This window comes from Rhopalosiphum padi, chromosome 1, assembly GCF_020882245.1.
Source record: "Rhopalosiphum padi isolate XX-2018 chromosome 1, ASM2088224v1, whole genome shotgun sequence".
NCBI lineage: Eukaryota > Metazoa > Arthropoda > Insecta > Hemiptera > Aphididae > Rhopalosiphum > Rhopalosiphum padi.
Genome location: NC_083597.1, coordinates 15,934,946 through 15,951,249, shown reverse-complemented (window position 1 = coordinate 15,951,249; position 16,304 = coordinate 15,934,946). Strand labels below are relative to the sequence as shown.

The window sequence follows — 16,304 nt, the reverse complement described above, 5'->3', positions numbered from 1 at the left end:
CTACTTGGTACACACACACATATATATATTTACCTACTTGGTACATAATATACTTAATAATATTTAACAAAAATAATTAAATATACCACTAAATGTAGACAAATAATATTGATACCATGTAAAAAAATAGTAAGAAAATTAAGAAAATATTTATAATTAGTAACATCCAGATTTTAAAAGTTCAACAAAATTATACTAATTTTCTCTAAAATATCCAAAAAATATTCTATTCAAAATGAGAAAAATATTTAAAAAGAAATTTTTATTCATCAAAATGTGTTTTGATACTATTATGAAAATTATTATTTTTTTTTCTTTACAAAAATAAATACGTCTTATATTTTCTATAAAAATTATAAATTGTTATAAACAATTAAAAACGTTTAATAATTATAAAAACAGAACATAAGTACATGAAACACGAAAGAAAAATTATTATTTTATTTTATTGGTAAATGATAAAAATATTGTTAAGGTATAGATTTCAAAATGTAAATTAAAATAATAATTGATAATAAAAATGTACAAGTACTCTTTCCTTGAAATTTACAAAATATTTCAAGATCTGATAGAGAAATTAAAAAATGCTTAATTACTGAAGTACTTTCAAGTATTGAATACAATTTTTTTCTCATAGTATAATCACTTTTGTTGAATAAATCGTTCATATTTTTATTTTTTATTAAATATAAATAAGTAAATATAAACGCTTGTTAAAGTATATAACTCATAGCTCATAATAAAATAAATTAATAATTAAATACATTATTTTTTCTACTTATAAGCTAATATATAAGTATAAAATACAATCAGAACAATTGTACCGAAAAATTGTATTTAATTTAAAAATAAAACGGCTTTAAAAACGTAAATAATTTTGAAATTTGCAATTTAATAATATTCATAGAGGTACTAGTAAAATTGACTTTTGATTATTAAACTAGCGACTTGTTACTAGTATGATCCCAAATCATAGATAATATCTTAATCAAGATTTGTGGAACAACTGCACTGCACCCGACGCTGGCCGTCTGTGTGTTGTGTAAAACGACTCACAGTAGCGCGCAATAATTATAGTGTTTATCCTATATTGCTATATATATAATACCTATGCCCATAGTGTTCATATAATATCATTATAATATATTGTATAGACGTTGGGTGCGGGTGCGGTATAGACGATTGACGGCGACGACTACAACTACGACTAGGGGACCCGTCATCAGCAGTATAACCCGTAATTATTATCGTTTTGTGTTGTCCTTGATGTCTGTGCGAGGCGCAATGTCAGCAGCTGCTGTTCGACTCTGATAACGACACAAAACTATAAACGCACGCACAATATATATTATAAGTCCGGGACAAAAAGGGTTGTGACGTGTCCGTCGAAATGTCAATGACTCCGTTTTTCATTGGAGGCCGATAGTAGGAAAATGTGCGAAAAAACGATTAGATATACGAATTTGCGTGAATGGAGCGTTTGTGCGACGCGTGTACGCTGAAAATGAGTTTGCCACGATATTTAGATAGCCATATAATTTATTGTATTGCCTACCGAAAAGTTTTATCGGAATGACGAAAGTGTATATTGTGTACTATGTACATATAATTATTTGTATTATACTATTATTAATAGTGTTACGCAATATAATTTACGTATACCTATAATATTTTACACGTATATTGTACCAATATGATAATTTAGTATATATACATATAAATTGTACCTTGTACCAAAAGGATATAACCAAATAGGTAATGGGTGATATAATAATAATAATTTATACATATATATGTGTATACTGTATATAGAGTACGTGTGATAGAAGAATGGTAATCGGCGGAAACGACAACAATAAACGTGCGGCCCAGCAAAGCTGGGCACCGACCTGTGGATTCACCCGCACGTCGTTTGTTTGTGTCTGTTAGTTTTTTTTTTTTTTTGATAATCAAGAGGACAATGATTTTGAAAAAAACATAATTATGCATCACGATCACAATACGCTAAAATAAATCATATTGGAATTTAAAATAAAAATCACGTGAGATTTAAAAATATACATAATATAATTGTAAATAATATATAAAAATATATAAAATTATATACTATATAACTCCATTCTATTTCATATTATAGTTCAGTAAGTCAGTAAAACCTCCCCTAATGGATACCTATAAATAGCGTACTTTTTTGAGAACGAAATACAATCTTTATACAAACTAAACCCTCTAAACTTTAAATAGTGGACAACATTTCAGTACCAGAGTGTTGTTTATAATTAAAGCAGGTTTCACTGTATTTATCAAAACTTAATCTTGACAAATCCCTCTAGTGCGTTAAACATAATAATTGGAATTGTTTATTCCACTAAAACTTTACGCATTTTTTAAACTCCTTCTACAGCACTGAAATTTTATGATAAACTACCCTTAACCATATAGTACTGACATAAATACAATTATTTAGTTTTTTTTATCAATTTATACATTCATTATTTAATTTGTTAATTTTTTTATATTTTTATTTTTAGTATGTACCTAATTTATTTTATTCATAACATTCTTGCTAATACATAACCTAATTATTACATAGCATATTAATCCTCAGCCGGAAATAAATAAATAAGAAAACTATTTTATTTTATTTGAAGATGTAAATATATTATTTTCTCCATCAAACCCCACGCACAATAGAATATAGATAAAATTAAATATGTATTCATGTAAAATCGTTTTTATGATTTTTGAGAAGCTTTAGAGTAAAATCACCTATTAAATATATGATAGAATAATATTTTTTTCATAATTTGATATATCGGTACTATATTTAAATATTATTAAATTTTAAATTCGATAATAAAAAAATTTTTAATTTAAATGGATATTATTGGTATTAAAATATTTTGAGATAACATTTAAACAGATTGATGTATCTACCCTTAAAAATAATATTCTCTATAATTTTCGTGATTGACGATTTTCCTCATAAAATTAATCAGAAATGTTAAAAAATATTTTGGGTGAATGCATTTTATTTATGTTATATAAATTGTGAATTTTAACAACGAATATCATGTACATAATAAGGAGAAAAATTATTTATCTATGTTGAAAATCATGATTTTTAACAGTTGCCAGTTAAAATTGAATTAATACTTAATTAAATAATATTAGTATTGCAGCAATGATAACTAAAATATAGGTATAATACTATTAACTCCATGGGAAAACATTAATTCAGTTTTAGGCTTGTTAATATATTTGTTTTGTTTTTTTTTTAAATTATATGAAAACAGCTCAGTGTCACGATAAACTTATTATGTTGCGACTATAACTATATATAATTTACGTATAATATTATTATGTTTACGCATTATACAACGAATGGCCGTGGGATATTATGAAAACGAGAGGAAAAGAAATGTGTTTACGGCAAACTGCTGTAGAAAAATATTGAAAACATGTGTACGCAAATCTTGCCGTAGATAAAGTCAAGGAGATGATGTTATTTTTTTCAAATGGCACTTGCACATACTTTTCAAAATAATGTATTATATTATATAAAATGCCGTCGCTGTAGCCGTATTATAACTCATGTTATAAATATTAAAAAATAGGTATTTATTATTATTATAGACTACACCTTAAATTTGATTGAGACAATAATATTATTGATATCGAATGTCAGTAGTTTGGTAAGAATAAAGATAATATTTATCGAAGAAAATAAAGGAATTATTGCTATAAAATCTACTACGAAAAAATTCGTTTCCGGCGTTCACTTGCGTTAAAGTTACTCGGCTGGTGTGGTAGGTCACATAATATGGTGTCTTATTGTATTACACTATTATTTTATAAAACGTTTAATATATTAATAATTTTACAGCAGTCACATGCTACGAGTCACGTGTAAATGCAGATGGACACATAATATAATATATAGTTACTTACCAAAATCAGTATATCAAAGCTCGTTCCGGGGCAGGTCCCGTGTCCCGAAGCGGAAGTAAGCTCTGTTCACGCGAACGCACACTCTCGACGGATGGGCCCGCGAAATCGGTCGACGACAACGAGGGTGATAATAATAATATTATTATTGTCGAACGCCACACGTGTATACAAACGGTTAATGATAATACTATAATATGAAATATGATATTATTATCGTATTGACGGAGCGACGCGGCGAAATGGACGATTTGCGTATTAGATTTTTGAACGGGCGACGTCGGCGGTAAATACCGAATATTATGGTATTATCAAAGTTTAATGTATATTAATACGGAATTAATAATCGAAATCCGGTCGAGTGGTCCGAAGGGCTAAAGCGTCGATGCGCACGGGTGCGGAGACGCAAACCGGGTGAGAAAAAAAAAATAAATTACGATAAGTCAATCGAAGCACAAACACCGCACACGCACATATACGCGTACACACACACGGGCGCGATCGCAAGCTCTCTATATGGTCTACCGATGGTGCGTCACGACCGTCGTCCGCCGTGCTCGCTGGTTAGGCACTGCTACTATGCGCGCGGAGGTACCGGTCTGTACTATGGTCCACTGGCAAACCAAACGCTCGGAACACCGTCTCCCCCGCCGCCGTCACGCGGGCCGCACGCCATTGGCCCGGAGCCGGGGCCGCCCGCAACAGGTGCCACACGCGCGCACACATACCCACACACTCACACACACACACACTCGCGCGCGCGCGCATTTACCTGTCGGGTACACACACGCACACGGGGCAACACATTACCTCCCCCCCCCTTCCCCCCTGTCGCACACCCACGCTAGTGCTCGGCGTCTATGGGGGGGGATTCGGTTGCGGCGGGGGACGCCGACGACTTTATTGCCACCCGCGTCTTTTTAGTTCTTTCCCGCCACAGTATAAGTTTCACCATACAATATTATATATTATTATATTTACCAATAACCAGCCACATTACGCACGTTATACTGTTATATTATCATTATTATTATTATTGTACTTGCCGTACGAGCACTGCAGAGCACATACACCTACTACACCAGCTCATCACGTCCGCGGTGTACACAGCGGTCATCGTGCCGCATCGATAATGTGCAAGTAATTCGCGCGACATCTATAGCCACACGAGTCGCCGACGACATAACTATACCATACAATGTTATAATAATATTATATAATAATATGCAGATGTGCAGTACAGCTATTATAATACCGTCCGTTTGTCTGTATATGGGTACGTCCGATAAGCATTATTATAATATATTACTATTTCAAATCGCTCTATATATGTCTATAATATTATTTGTCTTAACGAGAATGTTATACTGAACTATTAATAATTTATAAATTAATTTAATTTGTAATAAATAAAATGTACTTTGTAGTTTTATATTTTAGTCTTACGAAAAAATATAAACCTACAGTTGATTTTTTTATTAAAACGAATAGGTACAGGTATATATACCTATATGTATATTATTTTGATTCCCAAAATATATGAGTGGAGTATATAACTATTATTTTTTATAAATGTTATTGAACAATAGGTAGCACAACGTACTCAGGAGATATTTAATTAACTTTGACTATTATATTATACATACAATATATATTATATTCTTGTGAGGAACTTGCATATATTATAAATATTTTTTAAATTTGGGATTTTAATGCGTATATATAATACGTTATGTTAATTACGTACTAAGAAAATTAAATATATAACGTAGCTACTAGCTATATGAATATTAATTTATTTTTATAAGTGAATATTTTTAATTAAAAGTTAGTGAATTTGATTATTAAATAATTTCAAGCAATGGTACAGGTATAAGAATGTAAACATTAATTTATAATAATCTAAGGTTTTTTTTTTTTTACATTATTTTAAAATTGATTTACGTTTTTGAAAATATTTTTCTTCCATAATTCTTAGTCGAAATAAAACAACATTTTTTTGAAAAATTATATTTAAGTTTTTACTTTTTTGAATAACAAACATTTCTAATTTTATATTCTGAAGCTGAATATTGTTCGGTGTATTTCGTTACATAAAAATCATAAAAATGAGTGGTTACTATATACGAGTCAAGTTATAAGTATCTCATTTAAAAAAGTAAAAACTTAAAATATAATACAATAAAAAATATAAAAATACAGTTTTAAAAAAATGTTGTTTTATTTTGAATGAAAATTATCTAAGAAAAATGTTAATATAGATTTTGAAATAATGAATGCTTGATAAAAGAATCACCTGTATACCTATATACGCGTACACACTAAATGTGTATAAATATATATATACAAATATAATAGAGGCATAGTCACATATTATTATAACGCACTCCAAATAGAAATGGAAAATAAAAATATACAAAAAACAACAACACGTCCTGTTTCTGAGTCTTGAGCGTTTTCCACTCGACTGCACTGCAAGTGCTCAGTATATAGACTACATGCAGTATCCTATTATTGTTAAATACTTTACTATTAGTTGGTACTATATATACAGTATATATAGTTTACCGAGACACATCTTATGCAATTATTATATTACTGCAGCAGGGTGTAGATATATTCGTGCAGCCTTATACATGCGATTGTGATACGTTTGCCGTAATAATATTATTATTGTTATTTTCATTCTCACGCGAACAAGACATACATCGAGTATAGAACCTATGTAGAACATTGTGTCACAGATTTATATATTATGTAGGTATAACTTAATATACATAGAGCTCGGTTATGTTTATTCCGGTTTTTTTGGGAATAAATTTGAAATAGAAAAAAAATAACGTTACCTCAATCTATGTGCCTCCTATAGGTATTTTTTTGTGAATATGGTGGTATATTTAAATGATATTATAAACATCTAACTTCAGAGTATAGATCATAGTATATAAAATACTCGATGGTGATACACAAAAGTACACAACAATAAATATATATATACCTACACTGGGTGTATCTCAAAGTTCTGAAAAATGAAATAATTTGTGTTTTAACTTTTAACCAATATTTTTTAGTTTTTTTTTTCATAAAACTAATCAACGCTTGTTCTACACGTGTAATATAAATTATAAACTTTTTATTTTTTTGGTATTATTTCAAATTTAATTTAAATTTTTTTTAAAAAGTTCAAAATGGCCAATTTATAAATATATCGAAAAAAATTGTTTCAATGTTTACAGTATTTAAATTGACTTTTCTGTTAACGACTTATGAACGTTTAAATATTCGTTCAACTTTTTGCTAAGATAATTTTTGTCTGGAGTTAATGATAACCATATCCGATTACAGATAATAATATTTACAATTTAGATAAAATCGTGGTGGTTTTTGGACAGAAAAGTTATAAATAATAAAGAATATGGTTATCATATTAATTTTAACTACCAATTTTATTTTTTGTAAAAATAAAATAAATAAAAAGTTTATATTACACGTGTAATACAAGTGTCTATTAATTTTATGAAAAAAAAAATATATATTGATTAGAACACAAGTTATTTCATTTGTCAGAACTTGGTGATACACTCTGAATATATCTACCCATCATACATATTTTGTTTCTTAAATGAGCTCTGACCACATTTGCAGCAATACTACCAACCGCATAATAATTTTGTATTAGGTATATTATTTACCAAAATATATTATAGCGGTACAGATAAAATATAGACTGCAGTATTACCAATTCGTTTTATTTGTTCATATAGTTTTATTTTTACGAGCTCCTAATGAAATTCTTAAATATAAAAGATTTTACGGATAAATATATTGTTACTCGTACATCGCCATCATACACGAAAAAGATATGAATGCAAAATATAAAATTATTAAATGTATTACTGCCAATTGACACATTATTATAATGTAAGTACCTTTATACCTATCACATAATAAGTTATAGAAAATTATATTATATACATGTAGTATGTAGATACATAATACAATTAAACACATTACAATTTTAATTTTAAAAGCTTTAATATTTTCTGAATTTAATTACTAGAAAAGTACACAATAATAATATACAGTAATTAGCTATGTATAATTAATATATAATACGACGAGGTCTTAGTTTTATTACGCAAACAATAGTCAATAGGTATAATATAGTTGTGAATTATTAGCAAAGTCTAAATAGACAACGAAATTCATATTATTGTACCTAATATTACACGATATAACGCGTATCGTAGTATTAGTATTATCTATATGCAATATTTAATCCTATAAGAGAAGGAGCAGCAAAATATTAAATATCTTATGACTTTAAAATCATAAAAAAAAATCAATGACAACCCTATGGTAATAGTAACATAATATTTAGAGTGGAAAAAAATTAAGGAATTAAACAAATACTGCATGTATGTATGTATGTATATATACATAAATACAAAAACGGATTGGTATGTAAAGTTTCGGTATAATATGCGGTTTACGTATGAAAAATAATATCATTCGAGTGTCCTCCCTTAGCTTGTTGAGAGGCCGAAGTGCGTTCGAGAAAATTAACATTTAACAATATCTACCTCTCAGTTCTCTCTACTAAGTTTCAGGAGGTAGCATTAACCTAACCAGGGCATTTGAAATCATTATTCAACAGTTGAACTAGACGAACTAGTTTTTTTGAATTTTGTATTAGTCATTGAATCGATGACACATTAGGACTTAGGAGCAGCATCCCATCCGAGTAACATATGAAGTTGTTGCACCAGTCACCACTTTCGTTAGATTGGTAAAAGGTCTTAATAACCAACACACGTGTGTTTCAATTGACATTCGCTTCATGGTGACACTTCACAAAAACTGATTACACAACAGCAAACCGGAATGGCAGTAGATTAAAAAAACGATAAGAACAATGTTATAAATATAAAAACAAAAAAATGGCAATCGATTTAAAAATAGCGTTTTTTTTAGACATTTTGTAGATTATATAGGTACAGTAGGTACACACTTGGTCGAATCACGAATATAGATATTTGCAACAATGATTATTAGATTATGAACATGATATAAAAAGGACTTAAGACTATATCCAAGGTGTTTTTATAAATACACCTTGACTACATCATGGTTATAGATTATATAACATCATACACATCATATTGAATTTGATAATTAGTGTTTAGAAAAAAATGTGTAACTGATAACGTTGACGAATGAAAATATACAACTTTAATTATTGTTTATTAAACATTCATTAATAATTAAACTAAAAAAAATTCTAGAGGTGAATGCCCTTCTAGCCCCCCTCCCCTAAATTACGCCACTGAAATACTGGCAATCGAAACCACGTTTATAATGTTATAATCGAGATAGGGTTACAACTATAGTATGTTATTACTTATTAATAATAAATAATATTCCCGTATTTTTAACATTCTAAAGTAAGTTTTAGGTCAATTTTTAACATTTTTATGTCATTTTATGCATTTTTTTTTTGTTTTTTAGGTCATCAAGTTTCGGGCCCTAATTATTACATATAAATACATTATAATCAATCTAATCGGCGTTTATCAATAATTATAACAACTATTATTATTATTTTTGAAATAGCTAGGTGTTAACAACAAAAGGTTTTACCTATAATATTAAATCACTATTTCTTTCTTTTATAATTTAAACATATATTATAGGTATAGGTAGATTTAATTTAAATGTAGATTAAATAAAAACAATAAAAATACAACTGAGACACAACCTGATAAACACATAAAACTGTTGTTATTTGTTTGTACCTCTTGTTAGTGAACCATTAAACAGTAGGTAAAGGTATATTATATTATTATATTGTACTGTTGTACAGGTGCCTCTAAGTAAATGCATTTAAATATTTAATTGATATGAGCACGTATATGCGAGTGATGCGGGTATTTTAAAATTGTTAAGTAATAACATTGCATATTTTGAACTTTCGGAGGATCCCTTCACACTTCAGTAATAGGTTACCTAAAAACTATGAAGATTATACATTATATAATAGAGCAGTGTTTACATTTATTACTTTTATTAATGAGAGTAACGCATATTTTATTATAAGTACATCCTTAACGTATAATTTCTAAGCCAAAAAAGTGCTGTTTAGTATAGATTCACATTTTATGGATCCTTTTCGTTGTCTGTAAAGTACTTTTTTTTAATTAAAGCACATATATTTTTAACCTATCTGAAGTGTCTTGAATGAGTCTATAAGGTATTATTTATATAAGTTAAAATATTGGCTTGTTTATGTGGAAGTAGTATAAATATATACTATCGTATAATTATAATTTTTATGTACGTACGATATATTATCATTTATAATTTAAATTAAATAGTATGCATAGGTATATTGTTCTTCTGGCATATTTAGGTCTTAGATTTATATTAATATTTTTTATAGTTTTTTTGTTGTTTTTGTTAGATTAAGATACTAATATTATAGATCTTTATCACAATTCACACTGTGTTTCGCTGTAAAAAAATCGTACGATCTAAAACTTACACAACATGTCAAAATAAATTGTTATACTTACATTTTGGACTAAAAAATGGTTACTAAGGGGAATTGAATGTATCAACCACATCCCGGGCCTCTCGTAGTTACGCCACATCATATTATAGTATAAATAGTATAATACATATACTATATAGAAGACGATGTGAATAGGTTCGTGAAATAAATAGCTTGAATTTATTCTAAATTATTAAAAAAGTTCATTATATATAGAAAATAATAATTTTCGTAATGATAAAAACGTACAAGTCCCTACTTATTTTTCGAAGTATTGAAGTACATTAGAATATAGTTGTTACAGCAAATATTCATTACTTTTCGTTCAAATATCTAAATTGTCTAAGTATTTTAAGAGGATGTCAGCGCAATATTTGTTTTCTCTTTTAGATCTTTGTGCAACATAGATAAAACGTTTTCACTTAAAACAATTTATTTATGAATTTTGAATAATCTTAGAGTAAAATCACCGATTATAAAAATTATAAAGGATAATATTTTTGAAGGAATGACATTGGTTTTATATATTATTGTTATTTGATTTTGTATTTGACTTTCAAAATAAAAAAAATAATTTCGTAAATTTAAATTATGTTTAAATTGTTTGGAAACAATATTTAGATAAATCGACATGCCTTACCCACGAAAATATTATTCTCTATAATTTTTGTAATGGTTGATTTTACTCTAAGATTACTCAAATGTTAAAAAAAATGATTCTGCGTAAATGCGTTTTGTCGATGTTGTGCATGGGCCAGAGAGAAAACAAACATTACGTTGACATCCTCTTAACTTCAAACGCTCATCATATTAATGCGCCTTTTTTTTTTTAATTGGTCGTCCATTTCAAATGTTTATAAAGTTGAAAGAAAACCAAAATATTTTGAAAATTATAGAAAGTATTATTACTTAAATGTTTGGTGAACATTTCAAACGAACAATAATCATTTCTTTAACTACAACAAACAAAAAAATAATTTTCTGATTATTTTAAAAAGAACTTGGTATTTATTATTTTTATCCACACCTCGTCACTAATACAAACCTGATAAAATTTGCTACCACTAAAGTTTAAACTAAAAAATAAAAACTTTGTATATTTATTGCCAGTATTTGATTAATGTAACTTATAAATAAGCAATAACTTTATAGTATACATTTATATATTTTAATATCTGTTAATAAATTTAGGTATCTATGTAATATACCAAGTAAAATATTATATTTATATAAAATATAAACATTGATAGGTTTGTTTTAAAAATGAGAGAAAATACATAAATTAAGCGATGGATTTAAATGGTTTTTATCAAAAAATTAATTTTAAGAATTTTAAGTGCATTTGATTTATTTACAGTAATTTAAATGCATAAAAGATAAGTATTATAAAGTAATTCCTCGATCTCCTTAAACAAAACAAAGTAGTGAAATACTTGAATCTATTTAGTGGTAATGAGTAACTATTAAGTAGTAATCATATTATTAATTGTTATTGAATTGATTACATTTTATTATACGCATTGGCATTATACACAGTAAGTTAAAAATATGGTCCACCAGTGGTAAAATAAATTATTGTTGATTTTGTAAACACAACTACGAGTATACTGCAACGCGATCTACTGGTGCGTAACAACCAGAGTGAACGGTATGTCGAGAGAATGCGTTGAAAACGTAATTGAGCAACCAAAATATTATTATTCGCTAAAACTTGAACACATATATAGTTATTATTATTTATTTTTTTACAATAATTGTTATACTTAATATTAAAAATACGTACAACATTATTTTAATTTTACAGATTATATTATTATGTTAAAAATGTTGTTCTTTAAAAAATTTTAATATTATCAACATTTTTAATCCAATATTTTACCTAAATAATTATTACAATTTATTATGATATAATAATAAAATATTTCCAATCTAAGTACAATTAATAATAATTATATTATTATTATTAAGCGTCGTTCTGCTATAGAAAATTCGTACAGTAAGTATTGCGGTCGACAATTAATAAGTAGTTATCAAATAATCGCGATGTGGTTAATAATTTAATATTGTCGCAGGTTATGACGTTGATCGCGATACTTCAGGAGACAAATTTACTTTAAATGAATAATATAAATCTATTAACACGATCACAGACGCCCGTCAAACATTAACTTTTTAGGTTAAATTATCTGGTCTACGAAGAGTATATAATTGAATGTACAAAATAAAAATATGCGCAATTAAATAAGATTTATTGTTGAATAGATAATATTATGGTAATAATGTCAAAATATTATGTTTTCACTTCCAGCTGATTCAGTTATTGTATTCGAAAATACAATAACAAATTTTATTTTTTTGGTACTTTACAGTAAAAAATAAAAATAGTGTACATCTATATAATTAATATATTTTGATATTATAATCTAAATCTTATAAACTTAAAGTGTTGATTAAAATATTTTTCATGCCCGTCATCAACATTTTTGATAACAATGATTATTTTGTGGAAGAATAATGCACACATAACTAAGTACATTTAACGTTAAAATAGTTAAACTGACAAGTGACGAAAACCATTATATAAGGACAATAAATCTCAAGACTACGCATCATCGAAGGAAAAATTTGTAATCGTGGAAATAATTGAAAATAAGTTAAATATTCCAAGAACACAAAAAAAGCGTAAATAAAAAAATCATCCAAATACAGTAAGTTACTGAAAAACACGTATAACAAATAACTATAATAAATATTTGGAGATTTACCAAACATTTTCACGCTATACTCAACACAATATTTATTTTTTCAATTACATATTTGATGTTATTCCAATTATTATTTTATAATTTTATATTGTAGTATGGATAATTGGATAATATACATAAACAATACCATTATTATCTACAACTTTTATATTTAGTGCATACAATAACTAAAAACCCCTTCTTGTCCAAATTTTAATTATATGTATCAGCATTAATATGATTTATAAAAATACATCATTTGCAAAATCAATTTAAAAAAAAAAAAAAAACGAAATTTTCATTTGGAAAACCGCCAAGGCACTTAATCTAATTTCATCATAAATCTAACTTTTAATTACCTATACTTATTCCTTCTATTTTCAAGAATATTACTTGCAAATCAGAGTTTAAAAAAATACGCCATTTAAGTATATATTTATCACCATACACCAATTGCGTGGAAGTGATCCGTTGTCACCGATATGTTGAGCCATACTCAGTTTGATTTTAAATAAAATATATTTTTATGATTAATTATACAAACATAACTTGTACCTTGTTCAACTATGTTTTACAGATTATTTAAAAACTATTGACAACTGCAGAAGACCACGATGTGTGACTTACATGTACAGGCACCACTTTCAACAAATCTACGAGAAATATGATCAATGCAAATAGGAGATATTGAAACTCACAAAAAATATAAAGATGATTCCTTATAAATTAAATTTACACTGTATATACATATTACACATTCGAAACAGATATATATATATAAGCGAAGCGTGTTTTCAAATAAAATCAACTCATCACAGTCCGAGAATCGATCACTAATCAATCAAAATCAGCAACAAAAGTCATATCAAAATTAATTAATTTATACTAAACATAATATATTTAATTTTTAAAAGGCTAATGCTTTTTTTTACTCATTATTGATATTATAAATAATTGTTTTAATAATATACAGTATACACTTTCATTGTTTATAATATTAAAATTTATTTTATCATAGTAATACACTAATACTATTTAATATTATTAATATTATACAATACTAGAAATTATTCTTATAAAATATTTTCTTAGGAAGTATCCCCTTTTTCTTATAATATATTTTATAATGACATCCTGGCTAAAAGGAATAATTATTCGTAACTTTTTAAATAACATACATATTAAAAATGGAAATTTTACCATCCCTGGACTAGTATAGAAATTGAAACCACGGTTTTTCAAAAACTACAGTTAAATCCTCGGTTTTTAACTTTTCAACTCATTCGTAACCTCAACCGAAATCAAAAACTTAAAACCCGGTTTTAAAAACCAACACCAATACAATTTGAAACTGTTTCGAATTCGAACTTTATCCTGTACAGATCTATACCAAATCTCGAGATTTATAAATTCTTTTTCTCGAAACATCTTCGCATTACATAACGCTTTACGCATTTGTGATGAACACAGAACAGTATCTCGAAAACGGATTGATCAATCGAATCGAACGAGACAAAAAAAAAACGCGATAAAAACAAGAGAGCTACGAAGACAGCGTTTTCTTCAGACTCATACTAATATAACCATCAACCGACGATGGGAAGTTGATAGGCTACCGGTTCGCAAGTGTACAGTACACCATATATTATTTTTTATTGGTCGGTTGGTCAGTCTAAAAGGGATTCATTCAATACTAGATGGAGCGTCGCTGACATTCATAAAAACGCTCGGCGGCACCACCGTTTTCCTTAAATATTTATAACATCATCGGAATTATGGTAAACACCGCGGTTGGCGGTTACCAGCTCGCAAGTAACGTAAACCATAATTGAACGATTGCTTGCCCGACCGTTGTTAACATTGTATAATAATACGTATAATATGCTATATAATTTCCGCGTCGTCGGTTAGTCTGACTAAAACCCACCGGGGCCTTTTCCACCATTTCCATCGTACCGTCCCATTCGCTAAATAAAACTATTTTCGCGTCGTAGTTCACGAGTACGTATTATTATATTATGTAAGCACCAGTAAGTTGCCAAGTTGACAGGTTCCCAATATAATATGATACCATGTTGTGTAGAGTATTATAATTTATAATATATTAAACATTTCAACTTATATAGGTGACTACGTGACATTTTGATACCTGTCATTGGTTATATAATATACATTATACAATTATAAATAATATATTTATTATAGGTATATTATACATTTTTAAAATCAACGGTCTTGTGAATTCAAACATAATAATATATAGTGTGGTAAAGTAGTTGTAAATAAACTAATAATAAAAATTCATCGTCGATAACAATACCTATAATATGGCTATACAATACAATATTATATAATTTATAGCCTATTATTTTTCCATAAAAAAATCAAACTTATTATTTCATATAAAAACTAAGTTAAGAAAAATATTGTTTATAGCTAATGCCCATTGCAACTTATGCAACCGTAACGTATTATATGATCAATACATTTTAAATATTTTAAATTGCAATTTATAAATGATTGGTTCTTTAATAATAATAATATATAAACCGTTATTATATCGTCAATTTTAATTATTTGTTTAGGTATGTTTACTTTACGTTTAAAGTTGGTTTCAATATTAAAAGAAAAACTCTATTTACATTCACTATAATATAATATTATCTGTTCATCAAGAGAAAATGAATAAATAGTATAGCCAGTAATCGCTACCTATGTAAGTATAGATATTGGTGTGGGTATAATGATTATTATTATTAGTTAGGTATATTAATATTGTTTATACATGATAATAATGTTAAACAACAAATATATAAATATGAAGTTAAATAAAAATATTATTTGTTAAACCTAAAACTAAAAAAGTCTAGATCTTAAATATTTGAAGTCTTTAAGATATTATTTTTTATAAAATAAATTACAAAATTAAATTTAAAAACCCTAACAAGAGAAATTATATTTTATATAATTTGTCAATAAATAAATGACTTGTATAATTATGATTCGCTTTTAGAAAGAGCGTATTGTAGATATGCCTATAGGTATACTTCTAGACAATTTAA

At 27.2% G+C, this 16,304-nt stretch overlaps 1 protein-coding gene across 1 annotated transcript in view; it reads right to left on the bottom strand.

Annotated features, from left to right (window-relative positions):
* LOC132929186 (paired box protein Pax-5) overlaps nucleotides 1-4,553 on the bottom strand; it is a 69,059-nt gene extending 64,506 nt beyond the window's left edge. Inside the window, exon 1 of the mRNA XM_060994343.1 lies at nucleotides 3,952-4,553. The gene's annotated coding sequence lies outside the window, so the exon portion shown is untranslated. The remainder of the gene's footprint in view (nucleotides 1-3,951) is intronic.
* Nucleotides 4,554-16,304: the final 11,751 nt, after the last annotated feature.